We start from the raw sequence: 19,649 nt of genomic DNA, 5'->3' as shown, positions 1-19,649 counted from the left end.
GCCAACCTGGGGTACCACCCTTTTTTTTCCCCTGTCCTACGCGCTTCCGCTTCGGTACCGGCTGTCTGGAACAGAGTGAAGTTTCTACACAACAACTTAGAGCTCCTAAAGGATACCATGGCCAAGGCACAGCTGGATTACAAGACCATCTATGATCGAAAGTGGCGAGGGGACCTGGATCTTCAAACGGGACACAAGGTTTGGCTGTCTACCAGGAATTTGAAGTTGGCCTGTCCCTCCAAGAAATTGGGCCCCAAGTTCATTGGGCCCTTCCCTGTCCTGTCCCGATTCAACCCTGTTGTCTACAAACTCAAACTGCCCTCAACTTACCGGATCCACCCTGTATGCTCCAGATCTTCTCTGGCGATTCTTTCAGCGAGCTTCATCCCGAATGGGCATCCGGAGGCCGCCCCTTCGGGGGGCTCTGTAAGAGTCCAGGGCTTACTACGCATGCACCAATGGCGCGTTGCCGCAAGAGGAAATCCGTGCCAACTGAGCATGCACCAAAGACGCCTCAGTGTGTCTACCCACACCTGCGCAGAAGACCTGATGGAAAAAGGAGGGAAAATGGCCAGGAGGCGCACAGGAACTGACCTTTCTGATGGAAAAAAGGCGGGAAAATGCCCAGGAGGCACACAGGAAGTGACCTCATACTTCCCTATATAAGCCCAGACACTGCCAAAATTGCTGGATTATCTTCAGTCCCCCCTTGTTCCTGTGCTAGTGCGTGATCTGTCTGAACTTGTTGTGACCTGGAAACCTATTTGACTACTCTTGATTGCTGCTTGCCATTGACCTCGGATTTGTACCTTGACCATTCTACTTTTTTGTCCCTTTTGTACTCAGCTGCCAGATTGGAACCGACCCCGGCTTGGATCTCAACCATTCTTCTTATGATTAACCCTTTTATACTTTGTTGCCAAACTGGACTAGACCTCGGCTCGGATTTCAGACTAAGGCTTGCACGGTGCTCCGCACCCCTGGTACTCATGCCACCAAGTCTCTGTCTCCATCTCCAGAGGCTTCAAGGACCCAAGGTGCAAGAGAGGCCTCCCCACTACTTTGGTCTCACATCAGGTACATGGCCCTCGTGACACATGGATAAAAGAGTTATTTTCATATGGCGATAGAGGAGTGCCATTTCACAGATCATTAAATAGGGTATAAATAGGGGGTCAGGATCTCAGCATATTTACGGTAATAGCGTCCAGAAAAACCGTCAGGACTTAGTGCTTTTGGTTTAGGATTTTGATAGTTGTCATGACCTCTCTCTCTTTAAAGTTGCCTTCTATTATCTCTGCATAAAAAGTTTTTGGCTTGAGCTGTTGAAAATGGTTTGGGAGATGCATAAAGTTTGGGGGGGAAAAAAAATGTAAAAATTTCCCTTAGAATCAGCTGTGGATTTTGAGTCGGTTGACCGTTTTGCAGTCTTAATTTTGGCAGGGCTGGGTTAAAGGGCCTAGGGACCAGTTTTCTTGCCAATAGAGTTTCGGGTTTGTCACCCATTGTAAAGTATCGATGTCTGGAACAACGGATATATTTTTCCACTTTTGTCATTAAGGTCAAATTCAGGGCCGTTCATGCCATATCTAGTTTGTATCTAAGGTCTAGGTGTGGGTTAGATCTCTGTTCCCCTTTGAGTCTTTGAGGCTCCTCATCCTGTTGTTTGGTTGTGTGTTCACAGACTTGTTTGGCACTAGGCGCAATTTGTAATTTACCATGAATAGTAGCCTTGTGAGTAGCCCAATTAATATGCGGCAAGGTGTCTGACAAGGAGTTTTCATTAAAATATTGACGTAGGGCTTTTTCCACTTCTCTAAAAATAGGATCATTGAGTAGGGAGGCATTAAGGCGCCACATGGAAGGCCGTGGTTTAGTCCATAGATCAGACAACATCATTTGGACTGGGGACTGGTCCGACCATGGGGTAAGGAATACTTTGGCCAAGGATACAAATGGGAGTAACAGAGATAGGGTAAACAAGTGATCTATTCGTGAATAGGTTTCATGTATGTGGGAATAGAATGTATATCCCTTGTCGTTGGATGGACATCTCCCCAAAGGCCTATGAGATCATACGAATGTTCACACCAATTTACTGCTTTGTTTGAGAGTGTGTTTTAAAGTTGCTTTATGTGGGTTGATTTATCTAAAATTTGGTCCAGAGAAGTAGAGCTGTCTCCACCCAAACTCACAATACATACTACATGAGGCAGCAAAACCTCCAGCATAGAGCAGAAAAAGGATGCCTGACCAGTGTTGGGGCATAGTATGAGATCAAAGTGACTGCATGTTTGTTTACTTTCCCCGCCACCATGAGATATCTGCCTTCCTTATCTTAAATGACTACGTTAGATGTAAAAGGAACTCTTTTTGCTATACATATCGCGACTCCCCATTTCTTGTTTGGACTCGCAAGAAGGAGGCAAGTTAACTAGAGGTGGCATGCGTTTCCGTCCTGGCCCTTCTTTCTTGTCATCCATAGGAAGATAAAGGGGGGGAGGGGAATCAGCAGAGTGAGCAGAACTTCAGTGACGTCAGAAAATGTAAACATCCAGACAATCTAAGAAACATAGTAAAACAGAAACAGAGTAAAATCACTACCATTAAGGAAGTCCTAGGCTACCACAAACACAGGTCAAAATAGTAGAGATCACAACATTGCTCCCGTTAACCTTTTAGAGATTAAATTGTTGCAATCCTGCGATCTATTGAGTATCAAAAATCCAGTCATAACTGTAATCGGGGAAAAAGAAGTAGTTGAGAAACTGAAGAAAGTCCCACAGACAATCAAGTGATGGAAGAAGATCTTCTAGAGGCAGGATGCTTTGGTTGAGACCACGAGGAGAGACCGGGCGATCTGCAGCATGTGGAGCTTTGGAGGTGAGAGATTCCCTAGATATTAGTCCTAGTTCCAAAAGCACCTCTTCGCCCTATTGGAAATTAGTAAAGAAGCATGATTTGCCCCTGTATGTGCAGGATAGATGAAAGGGGAATAATGAGCGATATTTGATTTGATGATTAACGAGATGAGTAAGTAAAGGTTTCAGGTATCGCCTCTTTTGAATCTTCACTTGAGAAACATCTGCAAAGATTTGGACTGCAAGGCCAAGAATGGAAAGATCACTCCTGTTTCTGGTCTCCTTCATGATTTTCTCGTTGATCCTGTAGAAATGCGGCTTTACTATGGTATCTCTGGGCAGGCTGTCAGGTCTCGGGGCCGTCAGGGCATGGTGGACCCTGTCCAATTTCAGCTGGTGTGGGGAGATGCCAGATATCAAATCCTTTATCAGGGATTGCACAGCATCCTCCAAGTCCATGACAAACTCCGGAAGGCCCCTTACCCTAAAATTATACCTTATACCTGTTTTCCAGGTCCTCAATTTGGGCCTTAGCTCAGTTTTATTGATCTTGAAGGGAGATCATGTTTGAATTTTGCTTTACTGTCTTCACTGTACCATCCAGTTACAGGTGTCTGGTCATTCGTCAATACTGTGAAAGTCGCTCTTCAAATCAGTAGTAATAATACAATTAGTAGTGTGGCCTCTGTAGTAAAATAATGAGATAAGCAAGGTTAGATGTACCATCATCCAGGAATGAATAATTAGGCAAAATTGGGAGCCTGATCCCCAGTCAGGCGACCAAGAAAATGGGGGCGTATTGGACTATTACGGTACAGTACACAAAACAATATAGAGAATATATCAATAATATAAAAGTATAATCGATTTTATTGATGCAAAGGACAAATCATAGGTGATACGTTAAAGCACAATAAAAAATAAATAACATAACAACAACAATAGGGTCATGAGTTTGCAGTAAGACAATTGATCTCAGAAATATTCCTCGACTAGTTTCGCGGATGAAACCGCTTCGTCAGGAGGGAATCTGAAGATAGCAAGTTCTGACTAAACAGTCTAAGCCTAACAATACAGAAAAAATACAGTAAGATTACACTGAAAAAATATAAAATTGATAATAATATTGCAGCATCAAAGTTAAACAATGTAATAAATTGAGGGGGGGGGAAAGGGACAAGTCTGCTTACCCATGTCCCAAAGAACCCGAGCGCAGGGCTCCTCCACCCAAGGTAATCTCCCACGGCGACCCGGGGGAGCTGCACGGATGACGGGGATAATAGAAATAAAAATAAAAATAATAATGAGGTAGTTGGATATGTAAAATTGCCAAAGGGAGCTAGTGATATAATTGGTAGGAAGGACTGATACTTAGGTGAAAGTGTACAGGGTGATAGGGTGAATTACATAATGCACACCTTAGGTGAAAGTAGTGCATGGGAATGTGAAACAACAACAAAGAAAACTGGTAGGCAGGTGGGATAGTGTTGGATAAGGTGAGAGAGGGTGAATAAGGGCAGGAGAGTGATGAAGTTAAAGCCAAAAGTGGGAGTGGGGCGTGGGAAAGAAGAGGACCCTGGGGAAAGGGTAGAAGAAGGGGGGAAGGGAAAGGGAAAGGAGGGGGGGGGAAGGAGAGGGAAAGGGGAGGAGGGGGGGGAGGGGAGGAAGGGAGGGGAAAAAAAAAGGGAGGAAAAAAAGGGGGGGGGGAAGGAAAAAGGAAGGAAGGAAGGGAGAGGGCAAGAAGGGAAACCAAGGATGATAGCGGTAAAGGGGAGGGGAGGCAGATAGTGGGGTGTGAAATAATAGGGGCAATAATACCTAGTACTGATGTAAACATATGAGGGTGCCAGAGAATGCACTCTGCACGGAGTCGGTATCGTGCCGGGCCAGCAAGGAGGTAGTTTGCAAAACAGGTAACAGGCGGAGGCATATTGAAACGTATTCGCCCATGCCTGGAGTATCTAGAGGGGAAGGCAAGGTTAGGATATAACCACTGCTGGTGCCCAGGGGTACAGGACTAGAGTAGACAATAGGATAAGGATTACCCTCTAACTTACAAGGTTGTGGCCATGATGCACGATCCCCCGATCCAAGAGCCGACCGTCAACAAACAGGCAGAGCCTGCTATATGTAGCTCCCAACCCAATGACGCTGACCACACGCCGGACGGCGCCGGCGCATGACGTCACAAGGTCAGAGGTCCCACACAGCGCGCGCGCGAGGGGATCGCGCCCATGCACATGCGCACTTACCCTTAGGCAGACAGGGACAAAGTCCCAACCAGGATAAGTGCAAGAGGGGGGGGCGGCCCTGTATCAGAGACCGACCCCTCCACCAGGGATCTCACCAGGTCGCCGCAGAGAAGCAAAGGGGGAGGGCCAAGCACCGGCTTCTAGCTATGGAACATAAAGGGGAAGCAGAGGATCCCAGTAAAAAACACTTGGAAGCAATTGATAAAAACAAACAGTAGTAGGGCATAATAAATTAATAAAATGATTTAGAAACGACATAATAGAACATAAGAAGGTAAATTAGGGATTAATAATACCCTAAGACACTGATGCTGGTCACCAACATGGCATAGACCCATTTTAACCCAACAGCATAATAAAATATGTGTATAAGTAACGGAGGGCCAGGGACAACAACCACAAGATTGGGTAAATCATGTGGAAACTAGGGCGGATAGCCAATAATTAGTGTCTAGCCAACCTAATGGGCGTCTGTCATGGAGGGTAGCATCAGGGATAATTGTAAAGACGATAATGATATAACGCAGGTAGATACTCCAGGCATGGGCGAATACGTTTCAATATGCCTCCGCCTGTTACCTGTTTTGCAAACTACCTCCTTGCTGGCCCGGCACGATACCGACTCCGTGCAGAGTGCATTCTCTGGCACCCTCATATGTTTACATCAGTACTAGGTATTATTGCCCCTATTATTTCACACCCCACTATCTGCCTCCCCTCCCCTTTACCGCTATCATCCTTGGTTTCCCTTCTTGCCCTCTCCCTTCCTTCCTTCCTTTTTCCTTCCCCCCCCCCCCCTTTTTTTCCTACCTTTTTTTTCCCCTCCCTTCCTCCCCTCCCCCCCCTCCTCCCCTTTCCCTCTCCTTCCCCCCCCCCTCCTTTCCCTTTCCCTTCCCCCCTTCTTCTACCCTTTCCCCAGGGTCCTCTTCTTTCCCACGCCCCACTCCCACTTTTGGCTTTAACTTCATCACTCTCCTGCCCTTATTCACCCTCTCTCACCTTATCCAACACTATCCCACCTGCCTACCAGTTTTCTTTGTTGTTGTTTCACATTCCCATGCACTACTTTCACCTAAGGTGTGCATTATGTAATTCACCCTATCACCCTGTACACTTTCACCTAAGTATCAGTCCTTCCTACCAATTATATCACTAGCTCCCTTTGGCAATTTTACATATCCAACTACCTCATTATTATTTTTATTTTTATTTCTATTATCCCCGTCATCCGTGCAGCTCCCCCGGGTCGCCGTGGGAGATTACCTTGGGTGGAGGAGCCCTGCGCTCGGGTTCTTTGGGACATGGGTAAGCAGACTTGTCCCTTTTTCCCCCCCTCAATTTATTACATTGTTTAACTTTGATGCTGCAATATTATTATCAATTTTATATTTTTTCAGTGTAATCTTACTGTATTTTTTCTGTATTGTTAGGCTTAGACTGTTTAGTCAGAACTTGCTATCTTCAGATTCCCTCCTGACGAAGCGGTTTCATCCGCGAAACTAGTCGAGGAATATTTCTGAGATCAATTGTCTTACTGCAAACTCATGACCCTATTGTTGTTGTTATGTTATTTATTTTTTATTGTGCTTTAACGTATCACCTATGATTTGTCCTTTGCATCAATAAAATCGATTATACTTTTATATTATTGATATATTCTCTATATTGTTTTGTGTACTGTACCGTAATAGTCCAATACGCCCCCATTTTCTTGGTCGCCTGACTGGGGATCAGGCTCCCAATTTTGCCTAATCAGTAGTAATAATAGTAAATGCTTTGGACAGTTCCTGCTGCAGGAGAGCAGAAACCTAGCAAGGAGCATTGCATCTCCTGAGTATGTAACCAGCTGCACACGTGAATGATCTTGTGACAGGCTGGAAGCACACAAATGTTTGCTACACTGTTATCAATATTTTTTATAAATACTCTGTTCATGTTTTTATTATAAGCTAACAAATAGACAAATTATATTATATCAGTGAAATCAAATATTATACTGTACTTACTGTATATATTACAACATCTCTTTAAAACATTGGTGTCACAGAGTGTTATGGACTTTCTAAAGAGGTGGCACAACAGAAACTGCATTCAAAATATTTCTATAATTGAATCACCTATTTGTTTCATTCAGTTGTGGTTGTAAATTTTAGCTTGAACTATTGAGCTCTGTAAACGGCTTTTTTTTAAACAAAGCAATTAGGAAGGGTGAAACATTCCACCTACTGGATTAAAATTAATAAATATGAACACTATAAAAAGTACTGTAAAATATATAAAAGAAAAACTACATGTTCCTTTAATTTGATTATGTTTTATTGTTATATATCATTTAATGGTAATTTTTTTTAAAGGTCCCTTATTGCACATGCAGTGCTGTCTGTAATACAGCTGACTTCTAGCACAACACTAAAAAAGGTACACGTTACAGCCAACACCCCTAGCAATTGACACAGACTCACTTGAGATGCAGCTTGGTCTTCACCAGAGCACCCCACAAGAAGTAATAGGCTGCTAATCCTATCTGTAGCTACTTTGCTGCACATTTATACCAGGCCATGCCATAAGGATTTCTTCACTAGAGGGGTTGCAGGAAAAATGTGACTGCTCTCTGGAGAGCCACACAGAGAGTTCAGGCAGAGGTCAAGGCAGGCAGCAGGCAAGAAAGTATGCAGTGCTCAGGCAGAGGTTGAGGAAAGCAGCAAGCAAAAAAAAAAGCAGGAATGATCAGGATCCACAATGAAGGCAAGAAATCCAGGTAGGAAGTCAGGCAATTCAGGCAGGGCCGGACTGGGAATAAAAAACCAGCCCTGGAAAAAATTTCATGCCAGCCCCATAGCATTATTATACCAGCCCAACATCATTATGTCATTTTCATATTCATAAAAGTGAAAAACATGCATATTAAAGCACATTTGAAGTGTATTATATATAGATAAGACAGTTATGAAAGCACATAGGGAGATATATAATATATATATATATATATATATATATATATATATATATATATATATATATATATATATATATATATATATATATACACACACATACATACACACACACATATATATATATATATATATATATATATATATATATATATATATATATATATATATATATACAGTCAGGTCCATAAATATTGGGACATCAACACAATTCTAATCTTTTTGGATCTATACACCACCACAATGGATTTGAAATGAAACAAAAAAGATGTGCTTTAACTGCAGACTTTCAGCTTTAATTTGAGGGTATTTACATCCAAATCAGGTGAACGGTGTAGGAATTACAACAGTTTGTATATGTGCCTCCCACTTTTTAAGGGACCAAAAGTAATGGGACAATTTGCTGCTCAGCTGTTCCATGGCCAGGTGTGTGTTATTCCCTCATTATCTCATTTACAAGGAGCAGATAAAAGGTCCAGAGTTCATTTCAAGTGTGCTATTTGCATTTGGAATCGGGTTGCTGTCAACGCTCAATATGAGATCCAAAGAGTTGTCACTATCAGTGAAGCAAGCCATCATTAGCCTGAAAAAAAAACAAAACAAACCCATCAGAGAGATAGCAACATTAGGTGTGGCCAAATCAACTGTTTGGAACATCCTTAAAAATAAAACGCATCAGTGAGCTCAGTAACACCAAGAGACCCGGAAGACCACGGAAAACAATTGTGGTGGATGACTGAAGAATTCTTTCCCTGGTGAAGAAACCACCCTTCACAACAGTTGGCCAGATCAAGAACACTCTCCAGGAGGTAGGTGTATGTGTGTCAAAGTCAACAATGAAGAGAAGACTTCACCAGAGTGAATACAGAGGGTTCACCACAAGATGTAAACCACTGGTGAGCCTCAAAAACAGGAAGGTCAGATTAGAGTTTGCCAAGCAACATCTAGAAAAGTCTTCACAGTTCTGGAACAACATCCTATGGACAGATGAGACCAAGATCAACTTGTACCAGAGTGATGGGAAGAGAAGAGTATGGAGAAGGAAAGGAACTGCTCATGATCTAAAGCATACCACCTCATCAGTGAAACATGGTGGTGGTGGTGTCATGGCGTGGGTATGTATGGCTGCCAATGGAACTGGTTCTCTTGTATTTATTGATGATGTGACTGCTGACAAAAGCAGCAGGATGAATTCTGAAGTGTTTGGGGCAATATTATCTGCTCATATTCAGCAGAATGCTTCAGAACTCATTGGACGGCCCTTCACAGTGCAGATGGACAATGACCCGAAGCATACTGCAAAAGCAACCAAAGAGTTTTTCAAGGGAAAGAAGTGGAATATTATGCAATGGCCAAGTCAATCACCTGACCTGAATCCGATTGAGCATGCATTTCACTTGCTGAAAACAAAACTGAAGGGAAAATGCTCCAAGAACAAGCAGGAACTGAAGACAGTTGCAGTAGAGGCCTTGCAGAGCATCACCAGGGATAAACCCAGCGTCTGGTGATGTCTATGCATTCCAGACTTCAGGCTGTAATTGACTGCAAAGGATTTGCAACCAAGTATTAAAAAGTGAAAGTTTGATGGATGATTGTTAATCTGTCCCATTACTTTTGGTCCCTTAAAAAGTTGGAGGCACATATACAAACTGTTGTAATTCCTACACCGTTCTCCTGATTTGGATGTAAATACCCTCAAATTAAAGCTGAAAGTCTGGAGTTAAATTACATCTTATTCGTTTCATTTCAAATCCATTGTGGTGGTGTATAGAGCCAAAAAGATTAGAATTGTATCGATGTCCATATATTTATGGACCTGACTGTATGTATATGTATATATATATATATATATATATATATATATATCAGTGCCCCCTTACATTATTGTATTCACTCCCCCTTACATCAGTGATCCCCCCCAACTGGTTTGGCGGCACTGATGCTGACCTCCTCCCAGGTGCAAGAGATCAGTGCCCATCAAATGCAACCTACCAGTGCCCATCAAATGCAACCTACCAGTGCCCACCAAATGTAGCCTTATCAGTGCCCACCAAATGCAGCCTATCAGGGCAGTGCCTACCAAATGCAGCCCACCTGTGCAGTGCCCACCTCACGCAGCCCACCTGTGCAGTGCCCAGTGCCCACCTCATGCCCACCTCATGCAGCCTACCTGTCCAGTGCCCACCTAATGCATCTTACCTGTGCAGTGCCCACCTCATGCAGTCTACCTGTGCAGTGCCCACCTCATGCAGCCCATCTGTGCAGTGCCCACCTCATGCAGCCCACCTGTGCAGTGCCCACCTCGTGCAGTCCATCTGTGCAGTGCCCACCTCATGCAGCCCATCTGTGCAGTGCCCACCTAATGCAGCCCATCTGTGCAGTGCCCACCTAATGCAGCCCACCTGCACAGTGCCCACCTACTATAGCCCACCTGTGCAATGCCAACCTAATGCAGCCCATCTGTGCAGTGCACACCTCATGCAGCCCACCTAATGCAACCCACCTGTGCAGTGCCCACCTAATGCAGTGTCCACCTGATGCAGTCCACCTAATGCAGCCCATCTGCCCAGTGCCCACCTCATGCAGCCTACCTGTCCAGTGCCCACCTAATGCATCTTACCTGTGCAGTGCCCACCTCATGCAGTCTACCTGTGCAGTGCCCACCTCATGCAGCCCATCTGTGCAGTGCCCACCTCATGCAGCCCATCTGTGCAGTGCCCACCTCATGCAGTCCACCTTATGCAGCCCACTTGTCCAGTGCTTACCTCATGCAGCCTACCTGTGCAGTGTCCACCTCATGTAGCCCACCTGTGCAGTGCCCACCTCATGCAGCCCACCTGTGAAGTGCCCACCTCATGCAGCCCACCTGTGCAGTTCCCACCTCATGCAGCCCACCTGTGCAGTGCCCACCTCATGCAGCCAACCTGTGCAGTGCCCACCTCATGCAGCCAACCTGTCCAGTGCCCACCTCAAGCAGCCAACTTGTCCAGTGCCCACCTCATGCAGCCCACCTGTCCAGGGCCCACCTAATTCAGCCTACCTTTGCAATGCCAACCTAATGCAGCCCACCTGTACAGTGCCCACCAGTACCTGGTTCACAATCTCCTCATTAAACTTGGATTTCAACTGCCCGCCCAGGCAACTGCTGTAAGGAAGTCCTGCCTCCTGTGACACACGTCACACTGATTCAATGCACCATTGGATCATTTTTTCATCAGTCACAGAAGCCGGTCTAGAAGGCGGGACTTTCTTACAGCGCAACCAAACAGTTCAAACACAGTGGGAGCCGGGAGAAAACCGCTGTGTGTGGCACACACAAGGAAGAGGGAGGGCAGGACAGCACGTAAGCTTCGGCGACCAGCCACAGTGCTGCCACGCAGAATTGGCCCTGCTTGAGCCACAGCTCAAAGCGGCCCCAGGGCAGGCGGCCTACAGGGAAACTTCCGGGTATCCCGGTAGGCCAGTCCAGCCCTGAATTCAGGTCAGTAATGAGCAAGGTAAAACAATGGTATACATGGTATCTGGCAAAAAGTCACAGTACCAGCCATCTCAAGAGAAGAAATATCAGTTTCCCAGCAAGGCCTGTGAGTATGCCCAGTGGCAGGGACACATGTCAATGCACGTTAATCCACTGCACTGGTTGTAAAGACATGGATCCTACAGATATCATAACAGTGCAAATGTGGACAGTTTTCTTTAGGGAACCCATTAAGGGGCATCCTGTTAGTCAGAAACTGACCTGAGTTTAGTTAGTAGCTCGGACCAGTAAACTCTTTGTTTGTAATATGCTATTTGCTTGCTGTAAAACTATCTTCACTGAAACTGTTTGTTTGCTGCCTTGCTGAATAAAGGTGCAGGACAAACCTGTTTAACTGTTCCTGGGTGTCTCCTTGTCTCATATATAGTTTACGGTTGGCAGATTGTCTCAGAGGGAGCAGAATAAGAATGCTTACTATTTATATAATGTTATTACATTGATAATGTGATGATCTATGTGGCCAGAGGAAAAAATATAAACATGCTCTACCCATCCATCTCACAGTGCAGTGCATAGCACGTGCCAGGTTGTCATGTGACTATGGCATAGAGTAAAAGTTGATTCACAACAATGCAGTTGTGCTGCTTGAGCATTATTACCCAACAACACATACACAACACAAAGACACAAAGGCAAACAGCATTCATTTTATTAGGTGTAGTTCACACCGATGGCTGTGTCAGCTTGGGCTGCAATAAAATGATGTGTGAACATAATTTTATTTTATGACACATAAAATGAAGTTACAAAAAGAACAAAAAAAGTAAACAGTGCAATGTGCCAAAAAAGTGCAACATGGGGACAAGGTGCGTTGGGGGCTACTCCAAAGCACCCTCCCAATGTTGAGGGCATGTGGCCTGGTACGGTTCAGGAGGGGGGGCGCTCTCTTGTCCCCCCTCTTTTTCTGCGGCCTGCCAGTTTGGGTGCTCGGATAAGGGTCTGGTATGGATTTTGAGGGGGACCCCCAGGACATTTTTTTATTTTATTTTGGCGTGGGTTATTATTACCAGACCTGAAGGGCCTGGTATGGAATTTGGGGGAACCCCCGTGCATTTTTTTTTTTAATTTTGGTTCGGGGTTCACCTGTGAGGAAATTCCATGCCGTTTTTATCAATGAACTTTTATGTGTATTGCCGGACCGACAATTCATTATAGCCAGCGCTAGCGATAGTAGTTTTATATGACTTTTTTTCCTCTAGAAATGTCATTTTGCTGTCAGACTGTTCTAAACACGGGAAACATACGTCCCTTTACAGGCATACTATAGACAACCCCCAGGTACGAAATTTAAAAGAATATTACACTTTTATTGTTTCACTTTAAGCATTATTAAAATCACTGCTCCCAAAAAAACGTCCATTTTTAAAACTTCTTTTTGCATTGATACATGTCCCCTGGAGCAGGACCCAGGTCCCCAAACACTTTTTATGACAATAACTTGCATATAAGCCTTTAAAATGAGCGCTTTTGATTATTCATGTTCGTGTCCCATAGACTTTAACGGTGTTCGAACAAATTTTTTGCCTGTTCGTATGTTCTGGATGCGAACAGTACCGGGGGGTGTTCGGCTCATCCCTACTATCCAGCCACAGCATGCAGAGGAGGTGGTGGACTGGCTTACTAAACCTTCCTCATCCTCCTCATCCTCTGTCACACAAGCAGAGACAAGTGTGCAGTCCCCTGCAGTTGCCGCAGTGGATAAACCTGCCTCCTTGTCCACATCTATTCCTGCCATAGCCCTAACATCATCCATTGAGGAGTCAGCTGAGTTATTTGACCACAGCATCAGCCACTTGCTCCTTGATGATGCCCACCCATTACTGGATTCAGATGCTGGTTCTGAGGTTGAGGATGACAGGAACATGAGCCTAGAGAGAGGGAGGAACACTGGTAGACAAATTGGCATTCATGTTCCCCAAGCCGCAGCGTAGTGGTAATGATGAAGATGGAGGAGATGGAGATGATGATGATAATGATGATGATGTAGTCACTGATGCGACTTGGGTGCAAGATAGAGCAGAGGAGGAAACTGAAGGTGAGTTGGCACAACCCCAAGGAGGTCGGCATTAAGAAAGAGTAGAGAGCAGCCACCCTATTCCATCACATTCTGCAGATGTTATCTCCCGGTCCACTCCCCACAGCTCAGCTGTCTGGGCCTTTTTCAGCACATCTACAGTAGATCACACTGTTGCTATCTGCAAACTGTGTCTAAGGCACATCAAACGTGGCAAAAACACCAACCATTTGGGTACCACTTGCCTAACAAGGCATTTAACGTCCAACCACTCAGCCCGTTGGCAAGAGCACCTAAAAGCCACATAAAAGGGGCACAAATCTGTCCCTCCTCCTCCTCCTCCTCCTTACCCACTTCAGTTACCTTTCAGCAGCCTCCACTGACAGGGATGATGGTATAGCACAGGGTGTCCAAGGTCCTAGCAGCTCATCTACCAGTAGCACACCACCAGCTGTAGACTGTAGCCGGCATATTTCTCTGCCCCATCTTCTGCAGCGGAAAAAAAAAAAATACAGTCCCCGCCACCCACATGCCCAGTGCCTGAATGCAAGCTTGTCAAAGCTGATGGCTCTCCAACTTCTGCTTTTCAGCCTGGTGGATTCTGCCCCCTTCTGTGAATTCGCACAATGTGGTATACCACAATGGCAGGTTCCCAGTCGATACTACTTTTCGCGTAAGGCCGTTCCATCTTTCTACCATCACGTGGAAAGGAATGTTCTGGCATCGTTGGGCAAGGCAGTCAGCCACAAAATCCACCTTACTGCTGACACGTGGTCCAGCAAGCATGGGTGTCACGTACCTGGTAGGTGGAGCCCGGAATGCAGGGAACGGCCTCTCGTATACCTCCGACTCGGGAACCCCTGGTAGTGATGACAGGGGCTCGGGAGTGCGAAGGGGCACAAGTGCCTGACTGGAAGGCTGGAGCAGAGAGCTGAATCAGGCAGTCAGCTGGGAGGTGTCCTGTAGTCCGGCAGCAGGATGCAGACAGCAGGGAGGTGTCTTGTAGTCCAGCAGCAGGATGTAGACAGCTGGGAGGTGTCTTGTAGTCCAGCAGCAGGATGTAGACAGCAGGGTGCAGGCAAGCCGGGTCAAACACAGACGGGCAGATCAGGTACAGAAGGTAAATCCGGGAGAATAGTCAAAGTCCAAAAGCTGAGATCAGGGCAGGCAGAAACAGAGTAGTCAAAGTCCAAAAGCCGGGATCAGGGCAGGCAGCAAACAGAGTAGTCAGGAACAGTCCAACAGGTATCAGGTAGCAAATGCAAGTAACAGGGCACAAGGGGTCTTCAGGAACGCTGTAGACCGGACAGCAAGGCAGCAGTGGAACAGTCCTCTTTAAATAGCCCCTTTGGCGCCAAGTGGTGTCACAGGGCGCCGCTATTGGCGCTATTGCGCATGCGCGTACGCACGTTAGCGCTATTGGCGCTATTGCGCGCGCACGAGCGCCGGATGGCGCTTCTGTGCACAGGCATTCCTTTAAACTTTAGTTTGCTGGCATATTTGCAAGAGGGCTTTTCCTGACAATGGGCAAGGACTATATATTTTGTTCACAGCACACTGGGTAACGCTGCTTGCAGGATGCAGGACAGGGCTCAGTGTTGCAGCTTGTTGTGCCCCCATGTCTCCATACAGCTGGTGGTGATGATACCAGACCTGTGAGCTCTACCCCCTCCTCCTCCTCTGCCACCTCCATGCCCTCCTCTGCAGAATTGTCCTATGAACGTCCTATGAACATTAGGTACCCCCTAAGCGTTCAAAGGGCTTTTCCCATAGTAAAAGGTGCCATGCAGTGCTTTAGCTGGTGTGTTTAGGGGACAGGAACCACAGCAGAGCAGAGATTCTTGCAGCTCTGCAAGGACAGGCCCAGAGGTGGTTCACACTACGCCAGCTGGAGCCACGAATGGTGGTGTCTGATAATGGCTCAAACCGATTGTCCGCCCTTAGACAGGGAAAGTTGACACATGTGCCATGCCTGGCACATATCTTCAATTTGGTGGTACAGTGTTTCCTAAGTACGTACCCAGGGTTGTAAGATGTACTAAAGCAGGCCAGAAGAGTCTGTAACCATTTCAGGTGGTCATACACAGCCAGTGCTCGGTTGGCTGAAATTCAGCGGGAATTCCACCTGCCTGTAAACCCCTTGATTTGTGACATGCCCACCAGGTGGAACTCAACTTTGGGAATGCTGCAGCGGCTATACATGCAGCAGAGGGCCGTCAATGAGTACTTGTGTCAGTACTGCATGACTAAAAGCTCAGGCCGCCTCAGCTTTTTTTCCCCACGCCAATGGCTGATCATTAAGGATGCATGCACTGTATTGTCACCATTTGGGGAGGCCACAAGGATGGTGAGCAGTGACAGTGCATGCATCAGTGACACAATCCCTGTTGTGTTCCTGCTGGAGCAGACTGTGCGTGGTATTATGGACAGGGCACTGGAGGCAGAGCAGCAGGAGGAAGAGGAGGACTTCCTTTCCTCTCAAGGCCCACTTTATGCAGACACCCTCATTCCTATGTCACAGAACACACAGGAGGAGAGAGGGGAGGAGGATGAGGAGGAGGATTCTGGCACTTTCATAGCCTTTGAAGAAGAGGAAGACACGTGTCAATCTGTGAGCAATGGCTTTCCAACCCCAGGACCCTTGGGAGTAGTACGTGGCTGGGAAGAGGAAGTTCCAGATGCTTTTATCCTAAATGACCCCAAGGAGTCTGCTTCTCAAGCCTCTGCAAATTTGAGGCGCATGGGCAACCTCATGCTTCAAAGCCTGCAAAAGGACCCAAGAATACGTGGCATAAAGGAGAAGGATGACTACTAGTTGGCAAACTTCCTTGACCACCGTTATAAGGGGAAGGTCTCTGAACTCATCCTGTCCCCACAGAGAGTGCAGAGGATAAAATCTCGAGGACACATTAAAGAGAATTTTATTGAATGTTTTTCCTGACTCTAGTAGGTTACAGTGTGGTGGAAAACGTCATTTTGAGCCTTCCATTGGTCAAGAAAGGAGCGTTGGAGAAGGCATCCACCTAAGTGAAGCATTTCGGAATTTTTTTAGTCCTCGCTGCCCAGGGCTGTCAGCTTCCACATCCCATTGGCAGCGTCTGCATCACATGGTGGGCGATTACCTCGGTGCCAAAATAGAGACAAGAGCTTTCCAGCTGACGATCCACTGGCTTACTGGGTCATGAGAATAGACCATTGGCCAGAACTTGCCCAGTATGCTATTGAGTTGTTGGGCTGCCCTGCATCCAGTGTGCTTTCAGAACTGGCATTCAGTGCTGCAGGAGGTTTCGTTACTGATCTAGAACGCATCTGTCCACAGACTCTGTGGACCGTTTGACTTTTATAAAAATGAATCAGTCCTTGATTACCAGCTATGAAGCCCCTGATGCTGATGTCACTGATTAAGTCTTTTTGGGATGTGGAATCTCTGCAGCACTTTGAGGCTGTCTAGCTTTGAGGGTGTTCAATCATTTCATCTGGAAGAATGTTTTTGGTATAGGTTTCATGGGCACAATTAACACCCAAAGACCATTTCTTTTTGCACCTGTCTGACAGGTGCATATCATTGCAATTTTTACAGCAAAGCAAATTCTTGCTTTCATCAAGAGTACCTCTATAGGGTTATGGTGGGAAGGCACCACCAACAGCCAAAGAGTATTTTTTCTGCATCTGTTTGACAGGTGCAAATCATTGCAATTTTTTATAGCAAGGCAAATTCTTGTTTCATCAAGATTATTTCTATAGGGTTACGGTGGGAAGGCACCACCGACACCCAAACGCCAATTTTAACGCACCCGTTACTTCTATCCAAAGTCAAAGTGACACCAGAATGTATCCACCAGTGCACTACATTGTGGCTTCATCATACACACTGGCTCCCCAGCTGTTGCTGAGCAATATAAAGGCAGCTTGCAGGAAAAATTTCATTGTTTTGGCTTTATAAATTCAATTATTGCTGCAGCAGATTGTAGACATTGTACAGATCTACCACTTTACAGTTAGACTAAGGGGACCCCCCTGGCACTATATTGGAAGGAATTTTTCTTTATACTTTCACTTTAAAAATCAAAAAATCACTGCTCATTTCATTTAAAAATGACTTTTTTCACAAACTTTTTTTTATTGATCCATGTCCCCCAGGGCAGGACCTGGACCCCTATAACCATTGTATGCCAAATTACTTGCATTTAGGCCTTCAAAATGGGCACTTTTGATATTTGACTTTCGGGTCCCATTGACTTTAATTGGGTTCATTGTTCAGGTTCGAACGTTTGCAGTGTTCGGAAGTTCTTGTCCGAACCGAACAGGGGTCCGTTCGGACCATCCCTAATGAGGGATTGCAAAGCTGACAGTTACAACAAGCATGACTCCCAAAGGCAGAGGCATGATGGGAATTGTAGTTTTGCAACACCTGGAGGGCCACAGGTTGAGCACCCATGATCTAGGTCAACCAATAAATAAAACACATACATATAAAACCTCCAAATACACAATCCTATGCCCACAGCTGATCCAGAGAAATGGCAAAAAAAACACAAAAAAAAAACATGAACCAATTCACTCCAGTGGGGAAAAAAATCCTTACTGATCCCCATGAGGCAATAGGATATTCCCTGGATCAACTTTTCCTGGTGTTAGTACCTCTAAATATCAGTGTCCAGTCTATTCCACCTTTTCACAGCTCTTACTGTGAAGAAGTCTTTCCATATGGGAAGGTTAACAAAAGAAACAAAAGTGTGGCGCTATATATCACATCCACAGCCGTGTGTATTACAATAAAGACATATAAAAATAGTGAATACTACCAAAAAATGTATGATCATAAAATTAATAGTGTCAAATAGTTAATCAGTGTTGATCACATATAAAGTAAATACACAATAATGCTTAATCATCAGATGTGCCAGTGATTGGTAGAAACCCGTGCTGGTTCCATGAGCCAGACACCAAACATAAAAAGCATAAAACTTTAAAAGTCCATAAAAAAATGTGTAGAAAAATAGTGAAGAAAACATCAACAGAGTTCAAAGGGCGTGATGCATGGCCAGATGGTACAAAATGGGGGGACAGAAACGGGACTTTGTATGAGGCATGTGGGTGAATATGTTGGGCCAATGATGAGGGTGGGGTATGAAAAAATGAACAAAACATATAAGTTGACAATTATGAATGGAGTGAGAGTAAGATGAATAGGGTCAACATAGATAATAATGAAAGGTAATGATAGTAAAAAAGTTTATTGGCATGGATATTCGAATCAAATACAGTCAATGGGAGAAAGGACATATATAAAACCAAAATAAACCATATTCGCAACAATGTATGGACCAGCAGGGTTCATGAATAGTAATACAGTTGCAAGGGCATATATGCATTGTACAGTCAGTGTATACATGAATGGATCTAGACTCTAAAACATATTACCAGCAATGTATGGACAAGCGAGGAACATAACTAGGTAGTGCATTGACAAGAACACATATGCGTGGTACACAATGTATGGACAAGCGAGGAACATAACTAGGTAGTGCATTGACAAGAACACATATGCATAGTACAGATAAAGGATGCATCAATAGATCTAAACTCTACGCGTTTCTTGGCTTTAAACCAATCGTCAGGAGTCCGATGCGGTTAAACTATAACAGAAACAATAGAGTATCTGTTATTGTATAAATAGGTATTTATAGAGAACATATGCTGAAAATATGATCTTCTGCATACTCACAGATTGTGCAGTGGTTAGTTTGTGATGACCTATGTGTTGCAATGTGATGTTAGTCTAGGTCCATGGAGTCTCCCCCTCAACCCCGGGGGAGACTCCATGGACCTAGACTAACATCACATTGCAACACATAGGTCATCACAAACTAACCACTGCACAATCTGTGAGTATGCAGAAGATCATATTTTCAGCATATGTTCTCTATAAATACCTATTTATACAATAACAGATACTCTATTGTTTCTGTTATAGTTTAACCGCATCGGACTCCTGACGATTGGTTTAAAGCCAAGAAACGCGTAGAG

The sequence above is a fragment of the Aquarana catesbeiana genome, linkage group LG02, assembly GCF_042186555.1.
Source record: "Aquarana catesbeiana isolate 2022-GZ linkage group LG02, ASM4218655v1, whole genome shotgun sequence".
NCBI classification, from domain to species: Eukaryota; Metazoa; Chordata; class Amphibia; order Anura; family Ranidae; genus Aquarana; species Aquarana catesbeiana.
This window is presented reverse-complemented; position numbering follows the sequence as displayed.